Source organism: Corvus moneduloides, chromosome 1 (genome assembly GCF_009650955.1).
Source record: "Corvus moneduloides isolate bCorMon1 chromosome 1, bCorMon1.pri, whole genome shotgun sequence".
In the NCBI taxonomy this organism is placed as follows: Eukaryota; Metazoa; Chordata; class Aves; order Passeriformes; family Corvidae; genus Corvus; species Corvus moneduloides.
In genome coordinates this window covers 116,100,936-116,119,177 of record NC_045476.1, presented here as the reverse complement: position 1 = coordinate 116,119,177, position 18,242 = coordinate 116,100,936, and the positions used below count along the sequence as shown (strand labels likewise).

The window sequence follows — 18,242 nt, the reverse complement described above, 5'->3', positions numbered from 1 at the left end:
ATCTGGAGACTCTGCTGTGGGTTTTGATTTTAAAGACGTTTGGCCAGAATAACCAAACCGTATTTGCAGTCTAGGACTTTATCAAAATTCTCTTGCCATAGCCAAGTTAATTAGAATTAACTGTTCAGTAATCAGCATGTTGTGTAGGTTGTTTGTTAAGAAATTCTTCCTCTGAAAATGAAGGTCCATGAGGCTATAATCAAGATGACTGAATTAGATAAATGAGTTGACGAGGCAAAAATGTGTTGAACCCAACCTGGTGTAGATATGTTATCTCATTTGAAATAAGCTCAACTGACATTAAGAAATAATTTGTCTTGCCAACCCATCTTCTGTTGTCTTATTCTCCTTTTTAATGGAAACTAAAATTGCAATTTTAATAAGCAGAATTTCCTCCAGGGTTTCCCTCCTAGAGACTACTGCATTTGCAAGGTTTAATTGTTTTATAACAGTCCTGTTTTGTAAAACTTTTTAATTGGTGGTGACAAAAATTACCTTATTCCTCTGATACTATGCCAAAAGAACAACTTGAGAGGAGCTAGCTCCATGCAAAAGTATTTCTACTAAAATTATGTATTAAAAAGGAACCTGTGTTCCCTAAACAAAAAAAGAAGCAGGAGTGCACGACAGGACCAGAAGGAAATGACAAGATACAAGATTCATTTTGGTAAGTCTTCCTTATTAAATGAAATTCAACTAATAGGAAACTAGTAAAAAAGGTGTTGCAGTTGGCATTTTACATTTAGAATATAGAAAATAAGAGGGGACTGACACAGCAAATCCAATACATGAGCAGAAATGATAAAAATGTTCAAAGAGTAAAGAGGAGGGGTTAATACATTCAGTGACTTTTAGTTATCATAGGGTTATGATTTTTGCCATTGTATTTTTCTCTCTTCAGACTGTTTTATTTCCTTTTCTGCTCTGTGAATGACTCGCAGAAGGGAGAAGCTGGCTCCCTGTTTCAATTGAAATTGACTTCACAATGTTGTAGCATAAGGAAGCAAACATGCTGCTTTATAGGCAGGGTAAACATATCATTTTGCAAAAGACACTTCTGCTTTCATACCTGAATTACTCCAAAATGTGTAAGATAATTGATTTTTTTTTCTTTTTTTTGGAGAAAATGCATCTGATTGAAGAGGGGCAAGGACTTCAGTGCAGAAATACCATTGTATTTCTACAGTTCTCACCACAGAGGATGCTGAAAGACTACAGTGGGATTAAAAAAAAAAACCAACCATATTTGAGATTCAAAAAAAAAAGAGAAAGTATTTAAAACTACAAAATTAAGAGAAACTGTTACTTCAGCAGTCTAGGTGGAATTCTGCCAGAAGCCCTGAAGAAGTTGAAAAAGAAAGTCGCAGGTTTTCCCTAGATGGACTACGGGTGCTGTATCATAAAACAGAATCATGAGGGTGAAATCCTGTGAAATGAACCCAGATAAACCTTTTGACATGAATAGATACCTGTATGAAGTAGTAAGTATTAAAAAAAAAGCTAAGCTAGGATGATATGTTCATTAAAAAAAAAAGACAATAAAAGCTGACCCTTGGTCTGCTAGAATTACACTAAAAACTCATAGCACAATCTGAGGGAACTGATCTTTATGTTCACAAAGCCTGAAGTTCTCTGAGAAGCTGCTACCATAAAAAAAAAGTGTGGAGCAAGGTGGACTGTGAAGCACTAGGAATGGGATAAGATGGTGTGGGGAGAATAGGAATAGAAGTGATGGAGATTGGTAGTAAATTATGCTGGAGCTCTCCTGGCATCACTGATTAACACTTAAAAGTAAATTGGAGAAAAGAACACCCTTCTCGATAGCAAAATGAGGTGGAAATGGTGCTACTTAGATTATGCAGGACTTAAAACTAGAAATGCAATGGAACATACATGTCAGAACTTAGGAAATTACTGGTGTTTACCAATACAGTATTGGGTAGGATAATTCCTATTTACTCATGCACAGCTGTTCAGCTGTCAGGAGTAGTTCAGCAGCTAACACACTAAAACTGCTGTTCAGTGGGTGTCAGGAGTCACAGTGCCACCAGAATATTCAAAAAGCAGTGCTATGGAATGCGTAACGAAATACAATAGTACTGATTAGAGTTTTTTCCAATTCAGAATTACTGTGTTCAACCTTGTTTCTCTCATATCAAGAAGATAGCTCTGGTAAAAGGTAAGTGGGTAACAAATGGCCAAGAAGAAATACAGCATGTTTGGGATTATTTCGGATGTCAGTATGTGTAAACTAGCAGTAAGTAACAGTGTGATTTTTGTAAGGATACAGACAATGTCATGAAAATTAAAAGCAACACCTTTGAAATTGATAACAGTGCTTCTTACGGCATGCAGAACTGCAAACTCAATCCCATGGGTTTAGGATTAAAAACTGAATTGGATAGATGTACAATAATGTAAAACTGGTTAGGTTGAAAAGACCTTTAAGATCAGTGAGCGCAACCATTAGCCCAGCACTGCCAAGTCCACCACTAACCCATGTCCCCAAGTGCCAGGTCTGTTTAATACCTCCAGGGATGCCGACTCCACCACTTCACTGGGCAGCCTCTTCCAATGCTTGGCAACCCTTTTGGAAGAGAAACTTTTTCCAAATATTCAATCTAAACCTCCCCACATGCAATTTGATAAGTTGGTGAGGGGAGAGCAGGACTCTTGTCCTATCACCTGTTATGTGGGAAAAAAGCCTGACTCCCACCTTGCTGCAACCTCATTTCATGTGGACATTTAAATTAGGACAGATGAAAAGCTTATTTTGAAAGAATGTTAAACCCTCATGTCTCACAGCTTTATGCAACAAGCAGCATTCTAGGGTGTAGAATATATTTTTCTGTTGTTGCCTTGACAGTAAATGTTGGGGGTATATTTAGATTTTTTTTTTTTTTAATTGTCACATTTAGAATGTCACAGTGCGAAACCTGGGAGTAGGCAGCAGACTGTTGGTGTACATTCCAGAATCAAAGTGCAGAGCTGAACTGGGGTAGCAGTGTTCTATTCAGAAAACTATTTTTTCACTATGGTGAGATATATCTCCAAAATAATATGAATAGTAAGATACTTAGATTTCAATCTTGAAAGATGCTGAGTACTTTTCACTTGACTCTTAAGCTTCCCATGACATAATTTTCAGGAAAAATTCTGCAGAATGTCTGTTTTCCACTGCTTGAGATCTGATGATTTTTCAAGAGATTTTTCTATTTTCTATAGATGAAGTTTTCTAATTTTCTCTTAACTATTCACATGTTGGTCTTAGGAAATGGAAGTAGTTCAGTATGTCATTGGCTTCACATAGGTACACCTTGGGTTTTCAGTGGGAAGAGCTGTGGGGCTGGAAAGGAAGCTGCTGGGATAGCCAGACCCAATAGTCTGTGAACTCTTCAGGGCACTGAGTTACTTTCACTTGCCTTGGCACTTTTTAAACAAATGGTGTAGGTGAATTGCCATGTAAATGCTTTTGCATTTTGGTTCATAATTTTCATTTAATCTCAAAGTTAATTTTACACAGCATAAATTCTAATCACCTAGTGCAGTCGGTGTTGCCAGAAGTGCGCTGGCATCTTGACACAGGTTCATTACTTTTATAGAAAAATGCCATTTGTGAGGGCAGGCTTGGTAGAAATACCCATTTTGTTTTTATGAGATTAAGTTCCATCAATTGTACTTCCTGATGTTTTCAGCAAATTTCAAGTGAAGAATTTTTGGTCTGCCGTATTAAGTTGCCGCATTGACATTTTTCCAGATGTAGCTTTCGTTAGCCTGCAGTCTTTAGACTTTCTTTTCACAGGGCTACAATGTAAACAAGTGCCACAGTTCTTAAGAGTCTCTTTCTCTTTCTAAATGCTAATTATGGCCTTACTTGTTAAGATAGTTTTTTGCCAAGTTCATACGGTGCCAATCTCAAAGGTTAATTATCACAGTGATCTGAATCTCTTTTTTTTTTTTTTTTATTTTTTTTTTCTTCACCCCAGCAAGGATGCAAATTATTTCAGAGCTAGCTCTTCTTTTTGCGCACGTAGATAACTATATCTATCTGTGAGCAGAGCTGCTTCCAGCTTGGGAAAAATGTTTGCCTTCTATCACAGAATGCCTCCTTTAGAAGCTTACTGGTACATAAAAAGGGGTCTGCCTATAAACATGAGAGTTTCTGATGCCATAAGCACAGAGACCCTGCCCATCTGAGTATGACGAAGTATTTGCTAGTGTGACACTGGCTTTGGATTTATCACCTGCTTCAGTGTCCACATAGGCTTGGGAAAGGTATACACGTGGCAAACCTGAGGCAGCATGAAGGTTTCTGTTGTATCCCCCAGAGTTTTTGGTTGATGGCAAGAGGTTGATTTTAGGACTGTAAATAGATGCTTGGTGAGTACTAGGGTATCTGTCACAGCTACAAGCACCTTGTGTGCATGCTAACATGTCTAATGGAGCCTGTGCTCAGTGGTGCTTGTTACAGCTGTTGCTATGGTCTTGCTGTAAAGACAGCACTGATCCTCTGTTGCCTCAGAAGCTTAGTTCTAAGTTGCCTGTATTATTTGCCCATCAATTTCACATTGCTTCATGTTTTCTGGCTCTCTGGCAGCAAAAAAGGCAGGCAGAAAAGCAGGAGTCTTAGACTAGACCCACTCTGCTGACAAGGAACATGAGACTAATTGATTTGACTGCTTCAGTAGTTCTTTTGACTGTTTAGAATTCTGGAGTTTAAAATGTGGCAGACGTGAGATTGCGGGCTAAGCACAATAGAGGTGACTGGCTATCCAGGATTTCTTGATACTAAGCTGCATTATCACTGTTTAAGTGACCACTGACAGCAGCTGGTCACTTGGCACTTGGCTGCACGACCAGCTTGTATCAGCTTTTTGGTATGAGTGAGCTGGTGGGTCAAAGCACTTTTTGGGCTGCCTGCTTTTCACTGAGAATTGTTGCAGGAGGATGCTGCAGCCTGCTGTGGTGCTGGTGGGTGTGTGGTTGTGTCTTTGCAACAGGTTGATCCAATCACTCAGGAACTTGTAGGCTACCCCGTGTTATGGCATCAGTAGTACAGTTTGTGTATTTAGATGAATATTAAGAAGCTCTCTCCTTTGCTGCTGTTTCTCATAGTGGGACCATATTGGTCATCTGTTTGTTGTTGTAAGCCACAACAGCTTACCTTTTGACCATACCCATCTTCTAGAAGGGTAACAGGCAAGACTGTCCTTGAAGCCTGACAAAGATGCAAAGGCAGAATTGCTGCTGGAGACACAGGGAGATGCCTGGGACATGTTTGGAGTTTTGAGAACACTTTCTCCATTGCTGTGAGGAGGCTCTGAGCACCAGAGATAGCTGTGAATTAGTGGATTTACATTGTATTTGGAAGCAGGGCCTTTGGGTGAAGATCTCTATAGTGAACTGCTCCCTGAGTTTCTAAAAGATCACAGCATCTTCCAAGCACCAGTACATGTTAGGAAGAGGATGCTCAAGAGCTTTGATTCTGTTGCTCACTGGCCGGTGACTTAGGAGTGGGAAAGCCTACTGCAAGGAAGATGGACAACAAAATCTGCCTTGGCAAATTTTGCCTGGCAAAATCCGTAAGGTTGTGTGGAACCTCTCCCAGCACTGAGTCCTCAATTTCTAGCGCTGCAGGCACCTGTGACTCCATCAACAGGAACAGTTTGCTACTCTTTTTATATGAGGATTCCTAGACTTTCACAGATGTACTGACTGACCTCACTGGCCCAAACTGGGACACCCCTCTTCCACCATCTTCTGCACAAGTAGATCTTGAGAGCAGGAGGAACCGGTGCTCCTTTTTCTCCTGATAAATAAATATCCAAGGAGAGTAGATCCCTAAGTGGACTCTGGGAACTTGTGCCAACAGTTGTGGTGTAGGAAAAGATTTCATTTATGCACCATACTGCACACTGGTCAATCTGAGAGCTATGTAGCCTCTCAAAGCAAAAAAAATCATGATGGAGTAAAAGGAGGTATAGAAAGCTTAGGAGGAGGAATAGATGGTGAAACTTAGGAACATCAATAAGCATAAAGGCTTCCTTAATGTAACCCAGGAGACTTGCAAGGACAAGTGAGGGTCTGTAGCACCAGTGCCAACACAGGTGAGGAGAGGGGAGAATTTGTTGGTTTACAACAACTTTGATGACTGATGGCATTCTCAGAATGCAACAAGTCAGATAATAAATACACATTGGAAGGGACGTAAGGAGGTCTCTAGTCCACCCTTCTGCTCAAAGCTGGTTCAGATCAGGTGCTGACCATCCTCAAGGACAGAGACTGCACAACCTCTCTGGAACCATGACTGACTTTCCTCCATGTGAAGAAGTTTCTTCTTTTAGCCAGTCTGAACCTCTTGTGTTTCAGCTCATGCCTGTTGTCTCTTGCTCTCCAGCCATTCACTGCCATGAAGTTCCTGGCTTGGTCTTCTTGCTAACCTACCTTTATACACTTAGCGGTACACTGCTCTTAGGCCCCATCCCAAGCCATCCTGTCTCAGCTGGACAAGCCCTGTGCCCACAACCTCCTCTCAAAGGGCTCCAGCCTGGAGGCCCTCCATTGAATTTGCTCCACTTCATCAGTTCTTTGCTGAGGGTGGGGCAAGCCTGGACGCAACACTGCAGGTCCTCATGCACAGTCAGTACCCAACAGCCAGAGTTGTCAGCGCCCAGAAACAAAGTGTCAGGAACAAAAGATGTAGAATGAGGTGGTTTATGTTATAAGATCAGAGGAGGAACAAGAATGAGGATATCAAATTGATAAGCGTAAAACTTCAGATGTTTGTGTATAAATGCAGTAAAGGCAGGAATATAAAGGAAGATCCGTAAGTGTATGATTGAAGCTATAACTCCATTGGCATAACAGAAACACAGTTCTATTTATTTATTTACTGGTCTTGAACATTAACATACCACATCTTTTTTCAAGTTGAAGAGAGGAGATGCTTTGTCAGTGAATATGGCACTTTGTGAAAAAGGTGGTACATTTTCTCTGAGGCATGGAAGATAGACCAATTGAGAATGCATGGCAACAAGTTGGAAGAGACCACATACAGTCATTGTGGTGAGATTTTACTATAGGAAACCTTAACAGGGAAAAAAAATTCTGAAAAAGGAGTTCAGAAGAGCTGGCAAGTCCTTAAAGAAATTACACTATGGTGGATGTACAAATTATCCCAATGTGGAAGATCAAGAGCTCATCAGTGCCTTCAAACTAAGGAGAAGGTGCACTGAAAGCTCTCATTGTTAGGAATAAGCTTAAAATAATAGGAGAACACAGTGAAATAAAATCAAGGCAAGCCACAAAATGAACTGTAATTATTGAGAGATACTGGTAAAAAAAAGAAGAGGTGGTCCATTACTTCTCAGAGAACAAAAGCTGTAGACCGTGTTGCTGAAGAGTATTCAAGCTTAGGACATTGTTCCTAGACTTAGGTAAGAATAATCCATTACACAAATACCTGATGAGGAGAAATTCATTAGGTACATAGAATTTTACTACAGTTGCCATGAATTATTAGATTGCTAGCCCTATTCTAGGATCAAGGAACTAGTAAAATAACAGCAATAATAGCAGTATAGTTCAGATTTGTTATTTTATCAGACCAATTTATGACAGAAGGAAAGACAGTGGGCACATTAGAGGTAGGATCTTGGTGGGAATAATTATCCCCAAATGACTACTGGCAAGAGGTGAGTATGGAAAGATGATAGTGGGGGCATCTCAGAGGGGAATAAGATCTATTGATCATATTTATCAAACACAGCAAGCTTACCACAAGATCCATAATAGTATATTGGCTCATTATAGTACAAAACATATATTAGCTCTCACATAGATTACACCTTTACTTTTAATCCCCACCAGCGCTGAGGGAGTCATGAACTTCCACAAAGGGTCTGATGGGGAGGGAGTAAATAAATGGTCTTACAGAGAACGTGCCAGCTGCCACATCCCATGGAAACGGATGCTGGGAAACCAGCAGATGAAACTCTATTTTGAACATCAGTTGCTGCTGTTACTCAGTTGCACTCTTCCTCTTTCCAGCTTCAGAAAACATCCTTTTATTTTAAACTTTGCCTACACCAATTCGTAATGTTATGATTCAGTGGGTCCTGTATTCCTGAGTGATTTTCAAACTTACTAAGTTTTATTCCAAATTTCTTAATTGGTGCTAAGAAACTGCAACTTCTGGGGGAGGTGAGAACCCAAGGTCTTTACCAAATAGGCTGTTCTTGGGCACCATTTGTGAATCAAAGAATAGCTTGGATTGGAATGGACCTTAAAGGTCATCTAGTTCAACCTTCCTGCCATGGGGAGGGCCATCTTTCACTAGATGGTTAGGGTTAGGGTTAGGGTTAGGCTTGTTCAAACCATCTCCTATAGTTTTTTTCTCTTTTTGATACTAAGAATGTAATGCTGCTCAGGATATCCTTCCATCATCCTCTTCAGCTGAGCTGGAGATGTCCCAGCTGGAGCTGCAGACAGTGCCTGTGCTAGGGAAGGAGGCTGTATCACCATCATGAGTAGAGTTCCCATTCCCTAAACATCCTGGCTTTGAGTTGGGAGGAGGAGGAGGTAAAGAAGATCTTGTATGCTTCCTCCTTCTCTGGAGGAAGAAGCAAGTCTGCAGAGCAGCTGGGTGCCAGCTGCAGGGGGAACTGCACTTCCTAGAGTGGGGAGCATTGGAGTGGCACTGCAGAGCCCATGCAAGACACAGAGCTCAGGAGAAACTGGGTTTTAGAGTTACTGAACTGACCCACAGCCATTTTGGACAATGCTGGCTGGTGTGTGCACAAAAGCAAGTACCGCTTCTGAGGTGTGCTGATAAAACGCATCTGTACCACCTATGGATATTCCTTTCCTGGTAAGCACAGGGATTTGGGAGCAATGGAGGTGGGATATACTGGGAAACAACAACCATGTGATGCATATTTTGGCACTTCCTGGGACATCTGAGACCATAGAAGCAAAACAACTACTTGCATGTTACCTCCAATCTCCTCATACTCTTAAGTCTCTTCAGATTCCCCTTAAAGGTTTCTGAAGAGAATCCTAAAGGCTGCAGCTCTCGTCAGCAGCCGTAGCCCTACCAAGTTACCAAGACCTAGTCCTTTAATTTCAACATCCCATCCTGACAAGTTATGGAAGCTTCATAGCAGAAGTTGAGTACTTCAAACCCTGCCAGTTAGAGCTCAGTCCTCATTCCCACATAAACACAACCATTTTGCAAACATGATCTGATATTAATTACCCCCCTGGCACCAAAAATCAGGATTTCCTGATGCAGCCCACTAATGTAAAATGCATTAGTGAAAATGCTGGCTCCAAGGGGTTAGGTTCTCTAAATAAACATAGAAAAGTTCTTTTTTATTTGCAACTCCCAGGCTATTCTGAAAGACTGATTTCTCCAACAAGAAAAAAAAAGACTAAAATCATCCTTGGGTTTTTAATAGGTTATAAATGCCTTTTTTCTATTCAGTTGCAGGAACTGAATGTCAAGTCATAGATCAATGAAATCCGAGTCTTTGCCTTAGAATGAAGTTTGCCCAAGCTTCTTTCTGCAATCGTGTTCTTTGTGTTGTGTCTTTTCAGCAGATGGCTGAGGATCAACAGGGCAGGAACTGCAATGCTGACTTTTGGGCTAAGGTGGCAACACTAACATTTGTAGGAAAAAAGGAAAAGTTTGTAAGAACTAGGGAAGATTATTATGTAAAAAAACCCCAAAACTTAATTTCTAAGGCAGTGGCTTAGAATTATTTTTCTTCCACTGAAAATCAGAAGTAGGACTCAAACAAAGCCAGCTTGCAATGAATGAGAAACGTTCAGCTCTGTTAACAAAATATGGCTGTGAGGCCACAGATTTCCATCTGAGAAATTGCCCGTGTCCTCATTGGCAGTACCAGCTTAAGGCACTGCTGGCTTCTGCCAGTACCGCAGTGCTTTGCCTTCACATTTGTGCCAGCACTTGGACAGGATCCGGAATTTCATCTGGCTTGAGCAGCAAAATAAGAAAACATTAAAAGAACCCAAACCAAAACAACAAGATAAATCCCTCTAACTATTGCCAGCAGTACTGTCCTGGGACACCTGTCGGGCATGGAATGGCAAGAATAAGAGCGAGCAGATGCAGGGGATAACCAGGACAGGACTGCCCGAAGCTGCCCATTGCTGAGCTGCTGCTGCTCCCCAAGTGCCACCTTGGGGCTGGAGCTGGGGCTGGAGCCTTGTGGTTTGCAAGGCCGGAGCTGCCTGTCCTACCTGCACAGGGCCTGGCATGCTGGAGTCAACTGGAGAAGATCCCAACGTGGCCAGGAGTGGAAAGGATCAGGGAGGGCTGAGCTCTGTGTCCAGAGATGTTCTCCCAGCTCTTGCTGGCCAAAGCTCCTCCGAAGTCCCATACTGTAAAATTTCCACACTGGCTAATAAAAGCATCCCTTAAATGACTGTGGGAGATGCTACAGAAGTCATAAACCGGCAGTCTGGACACCTCTGCTTCACTGGGGGCTCCCCATCCTAATTTGTGTCCCAGGTTTTAGAAGGGTCTTTGGAAATTAGATCCAAGGTGTCCCTCCTTGTTCTGCTTCTGTTTGTACATCCTGTTCTCAGGGATGAGGGAAAGGGAGTGTGTTGAAGCCCTAGTCTACCTTCTCGTGGTAAAATGAGGCTGAAACAGTGGTGAGGATTTCAATCCATAAGTGTATAGCAAGTACCACATAACTAAATTGTCAAAAAAAGTCTACTCGGTCCTCTTCCCATTTCAGAGCAACTAAAAATACATGTACTGGTATGCTAAGATCAGGTACCAATACAGGCATCTCATCCTCACCTGGTTCAAAACACAAATGCCTGTTTTACATTTCTCTACTGCAAATAAATTTGTATCTGAAATGCAGTTCAGCATGTATTATAGAGTCTATTCAGCTAAGGGTGCCTTCATATTCATAAGAAAGGCTGAAACCTTCTTATATGTTAAAAGAAAATTCAATTACAATTTCAAAAGAATACTTGTCCAGGTCAATTTTATTTGAATCATCTAATGAGGCACACTTAACCACTGGGAAACTGCAGCATTTTTTAGACCAATTTTCGAATGCTAATTCTGAGAGTAAATTCATCTTTTTATTCAACAGTTTATCTTTGCCATGTTTGGTAATAAATTTAACTTTCTTGATTTCAGCTAAAACAAGATCCCTTTCTGTTTTGGTAGTCCAACCTTGAATATTCTGTTCTTTCCTTGAATCACATTCTGGAAAATGCTTTACTTTTGTCTTCCAGGCTTGTGGAGGGATGAGTAAAATGCCAGCTTCAGTCTACACCAAAAATTTTTTTTTAATACAAAAAAAAGTTTGCTGTACAAGTTTTCTACTGGGGTCAGAATCTACGGGCAGGGGTAGAGGATTCTAAAATTTCAAAATGAAATACCTCTTTTCTACCCAGAGTTTTCAGAATTCATTCTTTGTCTTGCAGGTCCAAAAGGTTAAAAATAACTGTACCTCCTGAGACTTCTCCCTGGGCTGTGCTCTTCCCTGGGATTCTGTGAGCTTTTTCCACCCAAACTGGGTCAGCCTCGTGCCTAATTTTAAAATCTCTGGGATCCAACACTTTATAAAAATCAATGAGAACTTTCCCATTATATAATCCCAGCAGTCACATATGGTATTCTCTTGCCTGATTCTGCTTAAGCTTGATTTTGTATCTTGAAATGATGATTATTAGTTTTAAAGAGCTGCGAGCTTCTCTTGAAAAATTATGGGGAAATTTCTTCATGTGTGGAGTCTTTTCTCTGTCTCTTTTTGCAGACTCTTCCCTTTTCAGGCAGAAAGACTACAGTTAAAATGAGAATGTTTCCTGATTGAACTTAGGAAATTGCCTTTTAAACTAAAGGTTGAGAAAGTACATTTTCTTATATTTGCTCTGATTGTGTTTGTGATCCCTTTTACTCTCTGAAAATGTAATTACAAGAAATATTGAGGGAGATTACAAATATCTCTACAAGTACTGTTTCTCTAGACATTTTGATATCAGAGTTACTCCTGCAGCTAGCCTGCAAGGTCTGGGAAGAACTCAAGCAGCATTAAATAATATAGGGGACCATAACTATCAGATCAAAGAATAAACCAAAATAATTTCAGTGTTTATGTAATATACCTCATTTTTTTTCAATCTCTGCTTAGACAGACTCTTCTTTGCTATAATGCCAACAAAATACATGACAACTGTTTGACTGCTTTCATGCTGCACCAGTGTCCATCACACCCACCTGTTGCTGTGCTCTGGCTTTGCTGGTAATATCCAGCTGTTTCTAGACTTAGACTGGGTATTGGAATAAGAACTTTTTTGATCTTTTATGCAGCACCTAGCAGTGTCATCCTGATGCATGGCAGGAACTAGAAGATGCTCCTGCAAAGCAAATTAACAGTGTCTTTGGGATTTGGAAATGACATGAAGAATTATTCAAGATTCTGCTCCAGAAAGTAAATCACTAAGTCAAATTGTTAATGATAGCTGTGACAGCAGTGCATGGTTTGGAATTTTATTGGGAAGAATTTGACAAATGCTTTAGATAATGAACAAAGCAATAAAAAATCAATGTCTATTCCCAGATAATTTGTGAAAAGGAAAAGGAGTTTATTTATCAAATATATTGTTTCTGCAAATAGTTCACCTCATGATTTCAGAGGGGAAATAGGTAGGAAGAGAAAATGAGCTTAACAAAACAAACATTGGTTTATATGTCAATATTCTTGTAAATGACAATGACAAAAGGGAAATACAGCTAATATGATATGGGAACAAAATAACTTCTAAACTGAAATTTTTTTTGTGGTTCTTCTAAACCTCATCAGCTCCATAACAATGACAAATCCAAGAACCACTTCATGTACTCTGATACTGGACATGGGGCCGCAGGAGAGCCCTGGCTATGCTGCTCCAGTAGTGCTTCCCAGCTCTCCCACTCTTTCAATCACTCTTTGGTGCCATATATTTCCTTTTACTCTGTCTGCAGCAAATGACTGTTTGGGAAACAAACAGGCACGTTTCTGTATTCCAGGGGAACAGCAGGCTGGCTCACAGCAGATTTCCTTATGACTTTTTAAGGACAACATTAATATCATTTATAGTCAACCTAATCATTCCCTTTGACAGAAACAACTACAGAAGAGGGAAACTTCTTCTGAAAGATTGACTCTGCCTTGCTTGTGACTTTTCCCTTAATTAGGAAGCCAGAGGTATATGTCTGACACCTAACTTGGATGGAGCTGGGCAGGTTTAAAAACCCCAGGGCATCTATCAATTCAACACCCAGCTACCCCCAGCCCTAGCCAAGGTGCAGGTATGTCTGTGTGACCTTCTGCCACATCCCTTTGGCACTGAGCTTCATGGCAGCTCCCCTCCCCACCTTCCAAGGTTTTCACTTCAGTCTGATGAATTCCTGTGATGGTTTTGGATGGGGTAGAGTTAATTTTCTTCACAGTAGCTGGTAAGGGGCTATGGCTTGGATTTGTGCTGTAACAGGTTGATAGTTCAAGGGTGTTTTAGCCATTGCTGAGCAATGCTTACACAAAATTAAGGTTTTTTCTGCTCCTCATGTCACCCCACCAGTGAGGAGGCTGAGTGTGCAGAAGGAGCTGGGAGGGGACACAGCCAGGAGAGCTGGCCCCAGCTGACCAGAAGGGTATTCCAGCCCATATGGGATCACGCTGAGCAGTAAGAGCCAGGGGATGAGGCAGGAAGGGGGGGAAGTTCAGGGTGATGGTATTTGTCTTCCCAAGTCACTGTTAGGTGTGATGGATCCCAGTTTTCTTGGGGATGGCTGAACACCTGCCTGCCCCTGGGAAGTGGTGAATGAATTCCTTGTTTTGCTTTGCTTGTGTGTGGCTTTTGCTTTACCTACTGAACTGCTTTTATCACAACTGATGAGTTTTCTCACTTTTACTCTCCCAATTGTCTTTCCCCACCCCACAGGGAGGAATGAGCGAGCGGCTGCGTGGGGCTCAGTTGCCAGCTGGGGTTTGCAGGCAGAGGGGAACAGCTGCTCCAGAGAGGTACAATAACTTACTCTGTTTCCAACTGGAGTCATCATGATTTTTTATGGCTTATTTTTAGTCTGATCAGATGTGGGAGAGGAAACGGGTAACACCATAGCAGAGATCATGACGAAAAGCAAAGCCAGGGGAGTACAGAAAGCACAGCTGAGCTCAGTCCCCCACTTGCCTGCAAAAACACAAGTTTATGACCTGGGAAAGCACAGCAGTCAAGTGTGCGTGTGCGCATGTGGGTGGTTTGTGGGGTCCTGCCAGTGCCCATTTGCTCTCCCCTCAGTGCAGATGCTCCTCCTCACTTCTGTGGGAAAAAGAACAGCGTGAAGTTTGAGGTTTGCACTTTCAGGTCCCGTGGCCTCCCCCAAAGGAGGGCTGCTGGTGTTGCTTTCAGGGGGATGACAGCCCCCAAGCAAAGCTTGGCTCTGCACCCGGAGAAATCCCACCACACAACCCACTGCTGAAGAGCAGTGTGGGGCAAATGTCTTCTGCTAGTGGAATGGCACGTGGAAAGTGGAGCCCTCCAGGTGCTCCTGGGTCCTGGAGACCTGGCAGGTGAAAGGAGGCCGTGGTCAGGGCTGGCAGCTGCTCACTGTGTTGTCCTCACACCCTGGGCTTCAGCAGTGCTTGCTGCTTCCCTGGGCATCTCAGCAGCAATCCAAGAGCTGGCCTCTTGAGAGAACACCCCTTAGTTCTCTGTGTTTTATTCCCAAAACAGAATCTTATTAGATTCTAGTGGGGGAAACACTGTTTCTGGAAAAAGTATTTTCTCTGCCAAGTACCAGGACCCTAATTAATAATGTGACTGCAACTGGAGAATAAGCTGAGTATAATGAAACCCTCAGAAGGTCTCTTCTTTCCCATTTAAGCCCTAAAACCAGGCAACATGTATCTGGGAGTTTGATCTTCTTCCTTTCCATAGCATTATCTACCATTAGTAATAATAATCTTTTAGTGATATTTTTTCCTTTCATGAGAACCCTACCACACAGAAAGACAGGTAAGCATTGTCTGTCTCCTTGAGAGACCCTGTTTGCAAGGAGGGAAAATGACATCTAAAGAAGACAGGTGACACTGAGCTCTCCAGCCTCAGCTCTACATTTGCTCACACCTCAGAAAATAATATTTCCTGGGATCTTAGAGAGCAGGGAGAGGGAGGGAGCAGTTTCACAGCTTAGTAAGAAATGGCCACAATATTCAACTCATTTTGGGGTGTCAGATGGATTTCTGCCACTACGCCCGTGCAAAGATATTCTAAATCAGGGAGTTGAGCAGCAGTGCTTGGGAGCAGACAACAGGCACTGAATGCTGCTGTAATCAATGAAGGTTTATGCAATGAGTGGCTTTTAGTAGTATTTAAATCTCAGATGTCTGTGGAAAACATCAACTCGAAGAACTTTCTGTCCTCAGTAATTTAGATTGTGTTCATTGAAACTGAACACAGAGCATCGAGTATTCTCAAGTTCATTTAAAGCCCATGCTAAGTTATGGCCTCAAATTCACATTTAAAGCACCAGGGAAAAGGAAACTTGACTTCCAAATAGTGATTGTAAGCTCTAGTTTTAAAGGTAGTAATGAAATACCCATGGAGGGGAACTGTGCATTATTGGTTTCAGACGTACTCCTTGGCTTGGAGAAAAACAAAAGCAAAAGTTGGGAAAGCCATTACAGGAGGGATTGGTTCCAGTTTGTCAAGGTTACACAAGTCTCACCCGGACTGCTTTCGTTCTCCAGTAGGCTAAGTGCTTATCTTAAACATGAGGGAGGCTCTTCATGTGCAGCAGCCACTCAGGCAACAGCAAAGATCCAGTAAGGGTCTTAAAACACAAAAAACCAAAACCCAAAGAAACACAGTCCTAAGTCCACACAGAAATAAGACTTTTTTCTTTTATCTGACTTGATTTGTGGAAATAATGTTTGTAATACTATAATTTTTCCTTCAGAGAAGAATGAAGCAGCCTACAGGAAAGATGGAGAGAAGCTGTTTACAAGGGCCTGGAGTGACAGGACAAGGGGGGATGGCTTCACAATGAGAGAGAGTAGGTTTAGATTAGGTGTTAGGAAGAAATTGTTTACTGTGAGGGTGGTGAGCCACAGGAACAGGTTGCCCAGAGAAGCTGTGGATGCCCCATCCCTGGAAGTGTTCAAGGCCAGGATGAACAGTGCTTGGAGCACCCTAGTCTAGTGGAAGGTGTCCCTGCCCCATGGGAGGGGGGGTTGGAACAAGATGGTCTCTAAGGTCCCTTCCAACTCAGGCCATCCTATGATTCTATGAATTTCCTTCTACAGACTCCAGCTCGCCATCTGTGTTTTCTTTTCCCTTGCACAGTCTGAATTTACTTTTCCTGAGGATTGATGAGCACAAAGACCAAATAGCACAGTGCAGGGGGATCTGGCAAGCCTCATCCTCCTGCTGGGTGAAGTACAACATCTCACTGTACGTGATGGCAAACTCCATGTTTTGATAGATTTAGGTGTTAAGTGCCAGTTTAAATGGTGGCACAGAGTTTCAAGCATCTACAACCTACTGGAAATCACTGAGTGCCCAAGTCTCTTTGTGCTAAATCTCAGGCTCCTAGTCAGAGAAGTCTGGCCTTTCCATACAATTCTAAAACTTGTAATTCTTTGTGCATTTTTAAAATTGGGTTTTTTTAATGTTTGTTATGCCAACAGCCGATGTGGAAGCCCAGCCTGCAGCTGTTTGTACCTGCAGCAGTACCTTCAGCTGAGCTTCACAGCCTTCTGGAAGGTCCACAGTGTCTGGTGCTGCGTAGGATGGTTTGATACAGTCTCTCAGTCAGTTTGGATGTCTTTCTGCTCTGTGTCTGAATGCCTGGACCACTCCTTAGGCTGATGCCCTGGGTATGAGTGGCCCACAGCACCCACACTTCATGGCTCCCTGCAGCACATCCTGGTATTGGCTCTTCAAAGGGATTTTGCAGTTAAACTGCTGTAGATCCCTTGGGACTGATGTTGGCTCCCTGCAGCATGAGCTGGCCCTTCCCAGCACCCCACCTCCTCCATATCCCTGTGTTTCAGCTTTCCACTTTGGTTACGCTGGGGTTTGAATGCACAGGTAAAGCTGACAGAAGATACGAAACCCAAACATTCCTTACAGTGGCAGGCACAGAAACAAAACTCACCTCTTTGCAGGAAGGCTTTTGCCATCTTGCTTCAACCTGCCATTAAACTGGACCTCCTCTTGCTAGAGGATGCCTCCCTGCCCCTAGGGCTGTAAACCTTGAGGGATCAAAAATCATGAGCTAGATTCTCTCAAGAGGATCAAAGTGAAAAGGCTGCAGTCTTAGATTATTCAAAAAAACCAGCAAAGTGTGCCTTGGTTTTCTTCAGCTGATCTCACCTTGTTTTGCATTGTTTGTGGATCAACTTTATTTAAACCCCAACATTTAACCCCTCCAGAAATTAACACCTCACCTTGCCTGCTCAAGTAGGGAATCTGCACATGCTGAAGACAAGGGAAATCCATACCATGCAGCAGTTTGGACTTTCTTCTCTGCCACAGCCTCATCTCTCCCCTGTACTTGCTCGTGTATAAGTGTTTTTGTATATGAAGATGGAGGTATATTCTTTATGCACCAACTGAGAAATTATTTTTCAATACATATTTATGTGAACCACAAACATATTTAAATGTAAAGTTGTCATTACAGTGTCAGCCATCTCTCTAACTGCTGGAAAACCCCTAACCTAAGTAGTGCTTTTTATAACTCAACACATTAATTATATTTAGCATCCTTAATTATCTCTTTTCCATAGTCGACTCTAATAAATTCCAAACATTTAAAAATAATTTTCAATAATGCTGCTTTCTTTGCATATTTTCAATCAACTGCACAAATATCTAAATTAGCTGGTGATTATACGACATTTGGTTTACTTTAAAAACTGGTAATTAATTGCCCAATGCAACATTTTCTTTTTTAGTCTCCATTGTCCCTCTCCCTCACAGCCCTGGGACTGGGATGGGGTCCCAGCTTTCCTTTGCCCACTGTCTCCCCACTCTGGCTGCCTGGGATCTACAAGTGAAAATAGAAATAATGAGCAGCAATATGTTTAAGACTCAGACATACACATATATACAAGCCTTTTCCACTTATACACACTGTCAACAGTCATTCTAATTGACAAATTGACCAAAAGGTTGTCTTTTTAATTGAGAATTTTCACTAAAAATGT

The 18,242-nt window shown here is 41.9% G+C and overlaps 1 long non-coding RNA gene across 1 annotated transcript; it reads left to right on the top strand.

Moving 5' to 3' along the window:
- The first annotated feature begins 2,502 nt into the window (after positions 1-2,502).
- Positions 2,503-17,856, top strand: LOC116450989. Its single transcript, XR_004243038.1, has 2 exons — positions 2,503-14,051; positions 16,719-17,856. It is a non-coding gene; the product is annotated as an uncharacterized LOC116450989 (long non-coding RNA).
- Positions 17,857-18,242: the final 386 nt, after the last annotated feature.